The sequence below is a fragment of the Tympanuchus pallidicinctus genome, unplaced genomic scaffold (genome assembly GCF_026119805.1).
Source record: "Tympanuchus pallidicinctus isolate F22 unplaced genomic scaffold, pur_lepc_1.0 scaffold4, whole genome shotgun sequence".
NCBI lineage: Eukaryota > Metazoa > Chordata > Aves > Galliformes > Phasianidae > Tympanuchus > Tympanuchus pallidicinctus.
This window is the reverse complement of record NW_026294758.1, coordinates 16,983,326-16,994,318: the sequence shown is the minus strand read 5'-3', so window position 1 is coordinate 16,994,318 and position 10,993 is coordinate 16,983,326. Positions and strand designations below refer to the sequence as shown.

The 10,993-nt window shown below is 38.7% G+C and overlaps 1 long non-coding RNA gene across 1 annotated transcript; it reads left to right on the top strand.

Annotated features, from left to right (window-relative positions):
* Positions 1-2,204: 2,204 nt before the first annotated feature.
* On the top strand, positions 2,205-8,139 carry LOC128089430 (uncharacterized). The gene is made up of 2 exons (XR_008210508.1): positions 2,205-2,306; positions 5,216-8,139. It is a non-coding gene; the product is annotated as an uncharacterized LOC128089430 (long non-coding RNA).
* Positions 8,140-10,993: the final 2,854 nt, after the last annotated feature.

Here is a 10,993-nt window from a genome sequence, read left to right as displayed (position 1 = left end):
CACATGGTAAGGAAACATGATGGATAAAGGGATGTTGCAAATTACACCTTGAGTGCAGCACTTGGGAAAACCAGCATAGTTCTGCTTTCCTGCGGGCAGTGTGCTTAGTCTTTCTTACCAACATGGGCAGCATAACAACTAGAATACATGGTCTCTGACAAATAATAACAAGCTGTCATTTTCAGTGTTGTATACTTAGGATATTCTGAATAGAGAGTAGCTCCTCACAAATATATCTTTCTAAAAGAATGACTATAACTGCTCATCCATGCTAATTAAACAGGCCCCCATCTCCTTGTAATGCAGCTCTTCCAGGTGCAAATGCTCTCGTGAATTTGGTGCTACCCACAGCAAGTCAGGCCAGAGGGCTGGGTGATGGAAACCTTGGGACATCTAATTTGCATGTGATGCTGCAAGGCTGCAGAACCACTGAGGCTGAGAAGGAAAGCTCTTTCGGACTATAAATCAAAATGTGGTTTGGCTTAAGGGTGGCATTTTGCTAATGCCTATTTAATTGAGAGGTATGTTCTCCAGTAGTGATGAACCCTTTCACAGTACCGATTAGTTCACATTATGTCATGACAAGTACAGGAAACGGTGACAGCACAAGGATTCAGTTTCCTAAATAATAAAGTAGAAGCTGTATTAGTGTAAATAGTGGAATAGGAAACAAATTTACAATGCACCTGAAGGTATTACATGGCTTTACAACACATTTAAATGTGATTACTTAATTTGGGCTACCTTTCCTCTAAACTTTCTGCTTTTAAACCAAATGAGGGATGTTCATTTAGACTAAGCTGGTCATTATTCCCATGTCTTCATGTTTCCCTGCAGCAGTTGGAAACAGTCTTGCTTCAGCTTTATTTATGTAAGTTTCAGTTTAGGAAAGAATAAAGTTAAAGAGAGACCTCAAGAACTAGGAGAAACTTCAGAGTTGGATCTCTGCGAGGTAACAAACAGATTAGAGCATACACTCTGGCAGGCCAGGAGCAGCTTGGAATGAAAGATCAAAGAAGCCACAAGAAACAAAAGTAGCCAGAGATCTCTAGAACAGGTATCATATATTAAATTAATTACAAGAGCAAGAGGTAGAGGTGTAGACATTAAAATGTACTGAAGAGAGGTGACAGCCAAATCAAGTACTAAGCTTCTTTTTTCCTTCCTTTTCTTCTTTCACTGGGACTTTATCTAGTTAATAGGGGTTCCACAAATTAATCTGGGATGCTGCAGCGTAATTCAGGAGATTATACTTCAAAATAAAATTTCCAGGCATTACACTTTACTTTCCTTTTCAGATTTTCATTCCAGTATCTCAGTTGACAATCTTACAGTCATTTGTCATTGAAGATTCAAAATTACCATCAGTTAACACACCACAGTGTCTGAAATACTGAGCCCATTTTCTGTGATAAGATAAACACATCAGAATACATACTTCGGTGATAATAATTTTCCCCTATCATTATTATTTAATGCCCTCAACTATTTGTAGATTTTTTATCGCATTTTCACATGATCAACACTAAGCAACACTCAGGACTTAACCTTTTTCTACTGAATCAATTTCTCCAGTCTTTTTATGTATTTTTGTTTCTATTTCAAGGTCCATTTTGAAAGGAAATAAAAATGTGGCCTTAGCAGGTTGATGTAAGGCAAAAAAAGACAGAACAATTTGAGGGATTCAGTTATAGTAAATTACCAGGACAGAATGATTTCCCTCCAGAATTCTGAAGCTAGAGAATTATTAAATACAGTATGTATAGATGGGAATACACATTGTCTTTTTAAATATAGTAACAAGAATAATAATATATAACATTCCTCTCTGCTAAATCACTCTTCTTAGAATCTGAAAGGCATGAAAATGGCACCTCATTCGGGATTTTTGATTTCTTTTGATAAAGGGAGTGAAATCTGTGATTCATTCTGGTGCTGAGAAAGCTAATGAATTCTTCTGAAGAAGGTAATTTTGCAGGACTCGGAGGACAGTAGCCTTTCAGAAACAAAACAGTGAAGCTTCTACAAACAGGAAGTGAATTAGGAGGTAACAAGTGAAAGTGAGAAGGGAAAGGAATGCCCTGGACTTTGAGAAATCACATGACAAAGGCAATGTAAGAAGAGTGTGTGAAGAAATACTTTTCTGTGTAGAAAGGAATTCCCACTGACTGAACTAATTATTTTATTCTTCGCAGTCCACTGATCTGTCCACCAAGTAGGAAAGACAACTGAAATTCTACTGGGTTAGGATGGATAGCCTCCATTGTGTTACTCTGGACATGCCCACACTGCTGACCAGGAAGAAGGTAAGAGTTATCCATTGGCAAGTCATTTTGATAGGCTACAGAACTGAACTGGCCTATGAAAAGTTGTTGGGAGAACTGAGGTTGTCATCAGCAGCCACAATCCCACAGAATGCAGAACAGATGTCTCTCTGTACCAAGAGGGGCTTTGTCTGCTCCTGCACTTGGGCTTGATTTTCTGGATATATCCTATGGGACCAGACTCCCAAGAGCTCAAGGTCAGTAGTGCCAGGGAAGATCTGTGCAGGATCTTCATGTGGAGCAGTTAGATTGCTTGCATTTAGAGAATATCATCTTTAAAAGAATAGCAACAACTGAACTCAGCAAGAAATTAATTGAGGGTGGTTTCTCTTTTTTTCTTTTTCTTCTTCTTTTTCTTTTTCTTCTTCTTTTTCTTTTTCTTTTTTTTTTTTCTTTCTCTTCTTTTCTCTTTTTTCTTTTTCTTTCTTTTTCTTTTTCTTTTTCTTTTTCTTTTTCTTTTTCTTTTTCTTTTTCTTTTTCTTTTTCTTTTTCCTTTTCTTTTTCCTTTTTCTTTTTCTTTTTCTTTTTCTTTTTCTTTTTCTTTTTCTTTTTCTTTTTCTTTTTCTTTTTCTTTTTCTTTTTCTTTTTCTTTTTCTTTTTCTTTTTCTTTTTCTTTTTCTTTTTCTTTTTCTTTTTCTTTTCTTTTCTCTTTCTCTTTCTCTTTCTCTTTCTCTTTCTCTTTCTCTTTCTCTTTCTCTTTCTCTTTCTCTTTTCCTTTTCCTTTTCCTTTTCCTTTTCCTTTTTCTTTTTCTTTTCCTTTTCCTTTTCCTTTTCCTTTTCCTTTTCCTTTTCCTTTTCCTTTTCCTTTTCCTTTTCCTTTTCCTTTTCCTTTTCCTTTTCCTTTTCCTTTTCCTTTTTTCTTTGTCTATGTCTTTTTTTGTCTAAACAGCATCATTCTCTCATACAATACCACATCCTCTGGCTGCCTGTTTTACACAGATCAGTTTGGGAAGGACACTCTGGCACAGATCTTACCTAATGTGCCAGATTATGAACCAAGAGGTCCTTGGTCTGAGTCTCTCTGACACCAGGGGAAAGGCTTGTTCTAACCTTGGATTCATCCGAAGTTTCTAAAAGGAGTTATTTAAGTGAAGATAGGCTAAACAACAAAGGGCATCTGCTTTCCCGTATATGTGTGGATCCACAAACAAAAGTGGGAAGGGAATGTGGCTGAACAGAAGTAAATTACTCTGTCTAACTTAAAATCAAACTGTGGAATCCACTGCTATTTGGTAAAATATTCTGAGTGAATTTTTAAAAAGGACTGGATTAGTTCATTGCTATTTGTTGCAGCTACTCTCAATTAAATGGATAAACATGTGACTATTTAAGAAGAATCCTCTTATCCAGCTTCAAAACTATACAACTGAGAGCAAAGTTTGTCTCTCTAAAAGTAGTCAAACCCAATGGTTGATGCTGTACAGCAACTTTTTTGGCTGAAGAGGTCAGGAAGGAAATATTTCCCCACACTAATGGGTAACCACAGTTTCATTTTTCAGCAGCTATTATGTTCTTGAAGTACTTGTTCATTACCACTGGAGACTTAATGTGCCAGTGCCCAGTTCTCTGTGCCAGAGGTTTACAAGTCAGGAGAAATGTATCACACTCAAGAGGAGAGGGAACAGTTGTCCCCTTCCATTCATAAAGTATAGTTTTGTCATATCTTAAGATGTCTGTTTTGTCTCCAGCTTTTGCCCCACTTACTCTTTCATTCATTCAAGTGTAATTGTTAAGATAAGCCCTGTGTCTGGGCTTTACTTGTGAAAACCCAGGCAAACACAGAAGCAAAACATTGGTAATGGTGGCTCTCCTGTGTGTGTTGGTACAAAACTCCAAGAGTACATCTCTGCCTAATGAGAAAGCACAGATGTTCTGACAAGCAAGAACAACAAATAATAATTAAAAAAAAAAGTTGCTATTCTGTCAAATATTGTGTGCATATCAAGGATCTGGAGTACAAAGCAGACTTAACAGCAATCACATTTTGAGTAGAATTCACTTGAATGTAACACCTTCTCCCTCTAAGGTTTTGAATGTGGTATCTTAAAGATGATCACACAAATTACTCATTCCAGGAACAAAGGCTCTTTCTTGAAAGCTGTCAGCTTTCTGACAGTTATGATGAGCATTTACTTCAGGCTTGTAAAACATATTAATCAAACTTGTTCCTATAGCTTCAGTCCAAGGAGTGTTACTGTTTCTTTTAGAGAAATATTTTACATAAGTGCTCTGAATATGTATACACCTTGAATGCAAACCACTGTCTATGCCATTCATTCATTCATAATGAATAAATACTAGTCTACATCAGGATTAAGGAGAATTGAAGCAGTGTATGGAAATCTGTTTATTACAAGACTATTTGCCAAAGACCTATGCACCATTCCTTGAACCCTGAAAAACATTTGAAAATATGGGTTGCATTTGCAAACTTCAGTGTATGACATGGAGAGCTGGCAAACTGCCTGATTTCTACTTAAAGGATTGTCATTCTGGGAAAAATAAATTTCTCTAACTAGACAAAAGTCAATGTTTTCATGTTTTACTGCAATCACACTGATTCAGCTGACAATTTAATGTCTGAACACTTAAAATATCTGTGGATAATCAGTTATCTCAATCAATCATATCTACAAGATTTCTCTATTTTCAAAGCCTGTATACATATGACAGAGATATCTAACAGTTTATAGAAACCTTCCCATCCTTAATGCTTCATGATTTCTCTTCAACTATCTACTTCTTCTTTTTTTTCTTCCTTCTTTCTTTTTTTCCTCCGTATTCAAGATTTTATAATTTTTGGAAAAAAAAATCCAACCCTGCACTGTAATCAGATTTTGAAACCTTTGTGTTAATGTCCTGTTTTATTTAATTTTATGTATATTTTATAGTCTGCTTGCCTGTCAGAAAGATGTGGAAATGTGCTGGCATTCCAGCTGAAGACATCATTATGAGTGAGAAAATGCTCAAGGCTTTTTCAAAGTGGGTGCTGAAACATACGTTTCTCTTCTTTGACTCCAGGGGATGCTAACAGCTGCCCCAGCAGACAGGTACCGCAAGGTCAAAGGCTAGCAGAGCTGTGCACCTCCAGAATTTGACTGCCAGCAAAGTAGACGGGTAGTTTCTCAAAACTAATAATAAAAATAGCAACAGTGATGAGAAAAAGAAGGAACTGACAACAAAAATGAAAATAAACCTGCAGGAAGTGAATTCTGGGAAGCATAACACTTGGCAGAGCTGATTTTAATATCTGACAGGTTGAGTTCACTAATCTTTGCTATTCATATTGACGTGAAACTTCATACAGTTTTAGAGATTTGTATCTATTAAGACATGCAGCAGTGTTCCTACAACATGGGAACAAGTTTGCTAGCACCTACTGTTCTTCTTCCCTGATAAAAATTTGTATGAGCTGTTTTAAATGCCTAACAGATAATTACTCTGAACAATCAATAAAGAAAGCTGCATCTTTAGGGCCTCCTTTATCTTTAAAAAATAATAAAAAAACCCACCAAGCCTCAGACCCACCAACAAGACAAAACAACATTCTTCCCTCCATCTTCCCCCCTCTCTTTTGTTTCTTTGATTACTTGGAGCCTTGTAATCAAACTAAGCTTCGTTTCAGGACCCTTGGGGCAGTATCTTTTAGTTCCCTGTCAGACTGCGTTGCAAAACAATCAATCTTGCTCTTGCACTCACTTGGCGGAAGTGCTGCGACACGAAGAGTGCCGTGCTTTGCTCTTGCTGTGAAGCTTCGATGACAAAAGTTTTTATCAGAAGCTGACTGTATTTAGGGTTATGAATATGCAATGACTCTCATTAGTATTGAAGCGCAGGAGCACAGGCTGACATCCCCCGCCACTTTTAGCTGCTGCAGAATCGTCTAATGAATTGTCTTGCTCTTTCACTTGCACAGGCGCTGCTGTTATGGCTCCCTGTTCCAAGGGGAGTTGCCCAGTTTGAGAATACTGTTGACTGCAGAAATTAATTGCCAGGAACTGCTCTTGATTTTGTTAAACAATGTTGAGACAGTGTTTAAATTGCCAAAACAGAAAACCATTAAGCTCTGCACAAGACAGAGCCATCATGAATGAAGGAACATGTGTGTCAGCGTGCCAGGCTTTGCGTGCAGTCTTGTGGTCACACCTGCACAATTGAAGATGTCTGTATGCCAGTGGAGGGTCTCAGAGACCTGTCTTCACATTGATTTATTTACTGTCCTTCCAGCTAGAACAATTAAGATAAGGCGGGGGATAAGGCAGAGTTCTTCAAATGAGCAGGATTCCAATACACTGCTGTTTGATCAACCTGTTAATGCTCTCTTCTTTTCCTCTGGGACACTGTCAAACATTTTTCAGTTCACACATCTGCAATCTTTTTATGAATAAAGCACTGATAAGAATGTTGCCAACAAATGATTAAGATATCTGGCTTGATTTGTAGTATTGGAGGAGATGTGAAAGCTTTCAGAAAAAAGTGGAAATGCCCCTTTTTCCCAATTGGTTAAATTAAGTTTTTTTTTTTCCTATTCATCTGAAATTTCTCCTGACATAAAAGGATCTTTTGTGGCTCTCCGCAGATTGTGAAGGATGGAGTGAATTGAAATAGATAATGTATTCCAAGAAGCGTAAGTAGCATTCTGAAAGATGTGTGCATACTGCAAGTAATGAAGGATATGAGGTTCTCCCAAGAAGATGTCAGCCCTGTGCAGCTCTTTATCCATTCAATCAGTAATGGAAATGGTCCCAGTGCAAGCAGGAGGATCTGTTTAATTTTTACTGCGATTTTTGGCACTGCTGCTCTAAAGTGAGCTTAGGTTACCTCTTGACCCAACCCCAGGAGTGCCTGTTCTCGTCAGCTGGAGAAAAAATAAACATAAAAAACATCTACATGTTGGGAGTATCAAATACAAAAGCAGTTTAAAATAAATGCAGTTCTGACAAAAGTGGCTCAAGTGTCATACATCAAACACTTGTTACCTCTCTTGGCCTTAGTGATTGCACGTGACTAAGAAAGAGTGAGTGATAAAATCCGAAGAAAGATGAAACCAATCTGGGCCTTTTTAAAGATCATCAATCATTCTGCGCAGCCATGATATTATTAGTTCCAGTAAGCCTTGTTCTCCCATTTTATGGACATCATAAACCCCCACCCTTCTACCAATGCTACCATGGGAAATCACTTTTATGGGCAGCATCTTAGCATGGGCCAATCAGATCTAATCACATAACAAGCTACTGAATTATTCAACGTCCTCCCTAATTCTGCATTCTTCCTGCACTTTGCTGTCACTGCAGGGTTTTAAAAGTATGTGATTTTACAATATTTATTAAGAAGATAACTGTACACAGGAATTTTGCTTTCTCGATGTCTTTCAATAATTGTTTGTTCCCTTAGATGGTTGTACTATATACACTTCTGTATAGAGAATATTTTCTCAGAAAAGAACAGCTATTCATAATGTGGCATTCAGCTCTAAACTCTTTCGGCTTTTAAAATACTGAGCGTAAGGACAATAGTGAAACAATTGTGTTCAAACATAAAATATTCAGATTTACAGAGCAAACTGTAACCAGCATGTCTCTTAGCTGTTGCTATGAATACAGGGCTCACATTGTATATGAAAATATTTCAGTTTTAATTGCAAATCTGTGCAGAGATGATTTGGGGTCTGTAATTAGCACATAAATTCCAGACTTTGTGACTGCTGTGAAAACACACATTATTTATGGAACGATTATCTAAACATAATTCAGTGTTTTTTTGCTTTCAACAGCTACTGTAAAAGTCTGATTTAATAAAATGTGAAAAATTTGCTGTCTCTTACACTTCTGTTTACGTTATGAAGCGTTCGTTTCTCTGTGCTACCATTTCCCACTCCACCTGCAGTGGTCTTTGCTTTCAGTGGTTCCATACTTCACTCACACCTCAGGGAGGTTTCTTCACAACCATAAAGTGCCAGGCACTTAATTTGTTTAAAATGAAAGCTTGGATTATGCAAATCGGTCTGAACTGCATGAACAGAGTGAGTTTATGTGACCTCCATCCTTGTGCTTTTCATCCAGGCTCAAAGGGGAAATAGATAGGAGCCCTGTCTGAGCTGGTTTTAAGCTACCATATGCAGATTTGTGCTTATCCGGACAGGGTTACAGGAAGGACAAAGTGGTCTCTTGTTCCCACCCACTTATTGTAAACTGTGGGCTCAGCCTCTTCTCATTCCCATCACTGTAGGTGGCATCCGGCTCAAAGCCTCATCTCTCTTCCACGGGAATTCTTCCCTACCTGCAGCCCCATGTGTTTTCAATATTGGCTACTCCTACAACTCATTTCACAGGAATAATTTTTGGGACCATCTTCCATTGCAAGGTTTAAAAGCAGGTTGTGTGGAACTGAGCTTTCCCCTTTCCAGTCTTAACTGTGTCTGGAGGCTGCTAGTGGGCACTGAGCTGTGAATCAGTGTGCACATCTGCTTGAACACCACAGCAATGAGTTAAATAACAAAACACAGCTTACAGTAACAGCAAAAATCCCTCATATGGACTTAATTTACAGCTGAAAATAACACACCTGATGCTATCCTCCCTTGTGGGTTGGCCTTGTATATGGTTTTGCTGTTGTTGAGGTACAACCCCCATCTTCCCTCCAAAACCTGGTCACGAGCTACTCTGCAGACACAGCTCTGTGCAGCAACAGCCTCAGCAGTTGCTGTAGTAGTGACAGTCCCAGCCACTATGGGAATCACCTCACCTCTGCCACAGCTTCTTTATGGCTGTGATCCCAGCCCTGTCTGTACCAGCGATCCCCGTGGGATAGACAACACCTTGGTGCTGGGCACTGGAGTTCTGATTTACTGGTGGTATCAGTGTCAGAGTGCACGTGCTGTGCGAACGGACTTGAGAAGAGTAATTGAGAGATTCAGCGTGAAACCACTGAAAGCTGTAATTTGAAGTTCCAGTACTAGTATTACAACTAAAGTTTAAAGCGACAGAGGCCCAATTATGAACAGTTATTTTCTTAAATATTATTGAGTTTCTATTCCCTGGGAAACACTTGTTTCTGCCTGCACATTGCTGTCACTAGAACCTATCTCTGTGGCTTCATGTGTCAGAGTTGCTGATCCTCACATCCTGGCAGCACAAAACAGTTGGGAATTGAGGCTGGGAGACTTGCTAAAAGTCAGCAATGGGGCCAGCCTACCTTCTAGGGGCAGTGTAAAAACAGTACTTTTGAGTAAGGAGATGGATGGATGGATGAGAGTGGAGATCTTTTCTGATGGACTAATTGTGTTAGAAATTATTGGAATAGACGAGCTCAGTTGGAAGTGACCTTCAAAGATCACCTAGTCCAATGGGCTGACCTCTTCAGAACTAACCAAAATTTAGAGCATGCAAATGAGGGTCTTGTCCATATGCTTCTTCAACACTGACAGGCATGGAGTATCAACCACCTTGTTAGGAAGACTTCCAGAGTTTGACCATCCTTACTGTGAAGAAAATTTTCGTAATGTCCAGCAGGTGCAACTTTGTGCTGTTCTTTTGCATCTTACCATCAGTTTCCAGAATCAGAGCCCAACCCTTCCCTCTTCACTTCCTTTCCTCTTCTGCTGACTAGACAATCCAGTTGCCCTCAGCATGCCTTTCAGCCCTGTTACCAGATCGGTTGCCCTCCTCTAGATGCTCTCCAGCATTTTTTCTATATTGTGGAGACCAGAACTGCACCCACTATACAAAGTGAGGCTGCAGCAGTGCTTAATATAATGGGTGAACCACCTCGTTTGATGAGTTGACTGTATATGTACATATACAAATAGTGTAATACACTTAATGTACCCCAAAATGCATTTTACCACCCTGACTGCCAGAAAATGCTACTACTGGCTCATCCTGACCCTGTTGGCACTGACACCCCCAGGTCCCTTTCCACACAGCTGCTCCCCAGCCATATTTTTCCCAGGCTGTACTGTGGCAGTACTCCATCGCAGGTGAGGAACTTGGTATTTTCTTTTGCTGAACTTCATGCCACTGGTGACTGCCCAATATCTTACAAACCTTTGAGCTTTACCATTGAGGCAGTTCATCACTTGGTGTAGCATGAACTTGTTTATCTCATGGTTGGACAATTTATCCAGAGTGATGCTGTGAGGAACAGAAAGATTACATCCATCACCAAGCTGATGACCTTATTGTAGAAGGAGATCAAATTACTAAGACAGGGCTTTCCCGTCATGTTGACTATGTCTGATAATATCTTTGCTTGCATATGTTTCAATATCCACCAGGACAATCTTCTCCATAACTTTTCTTGGGACTGAGGTTAAAATGATATTTTACTTTTTATAATTGTCTCCTTCATATCTTTGGCTTAATTTTAGGAAAAAATTGTTAATTTACATTATAAACCTTAACATGCAGTACAGCTTGTAGATTGTCTAATCAAATAATAAACAAAAATTATTCTACACATTTACTTGACTGGTGCTATACCAGTCACCAGTCTCATAATATTGGTGTATTTTTCTTTGTGTCTGCTGTGATGACAAGAGCACCTGAAATTTCATATGAAAGTGAAATGTCTGCTTTTAGGGAATACAAAAATTTTAATACAGAGTCTCTTTAAAAAGTTCTGCTTCCTTTTGTACAAGGAATTCCAAAAGTGAGAGCAGCATTTGG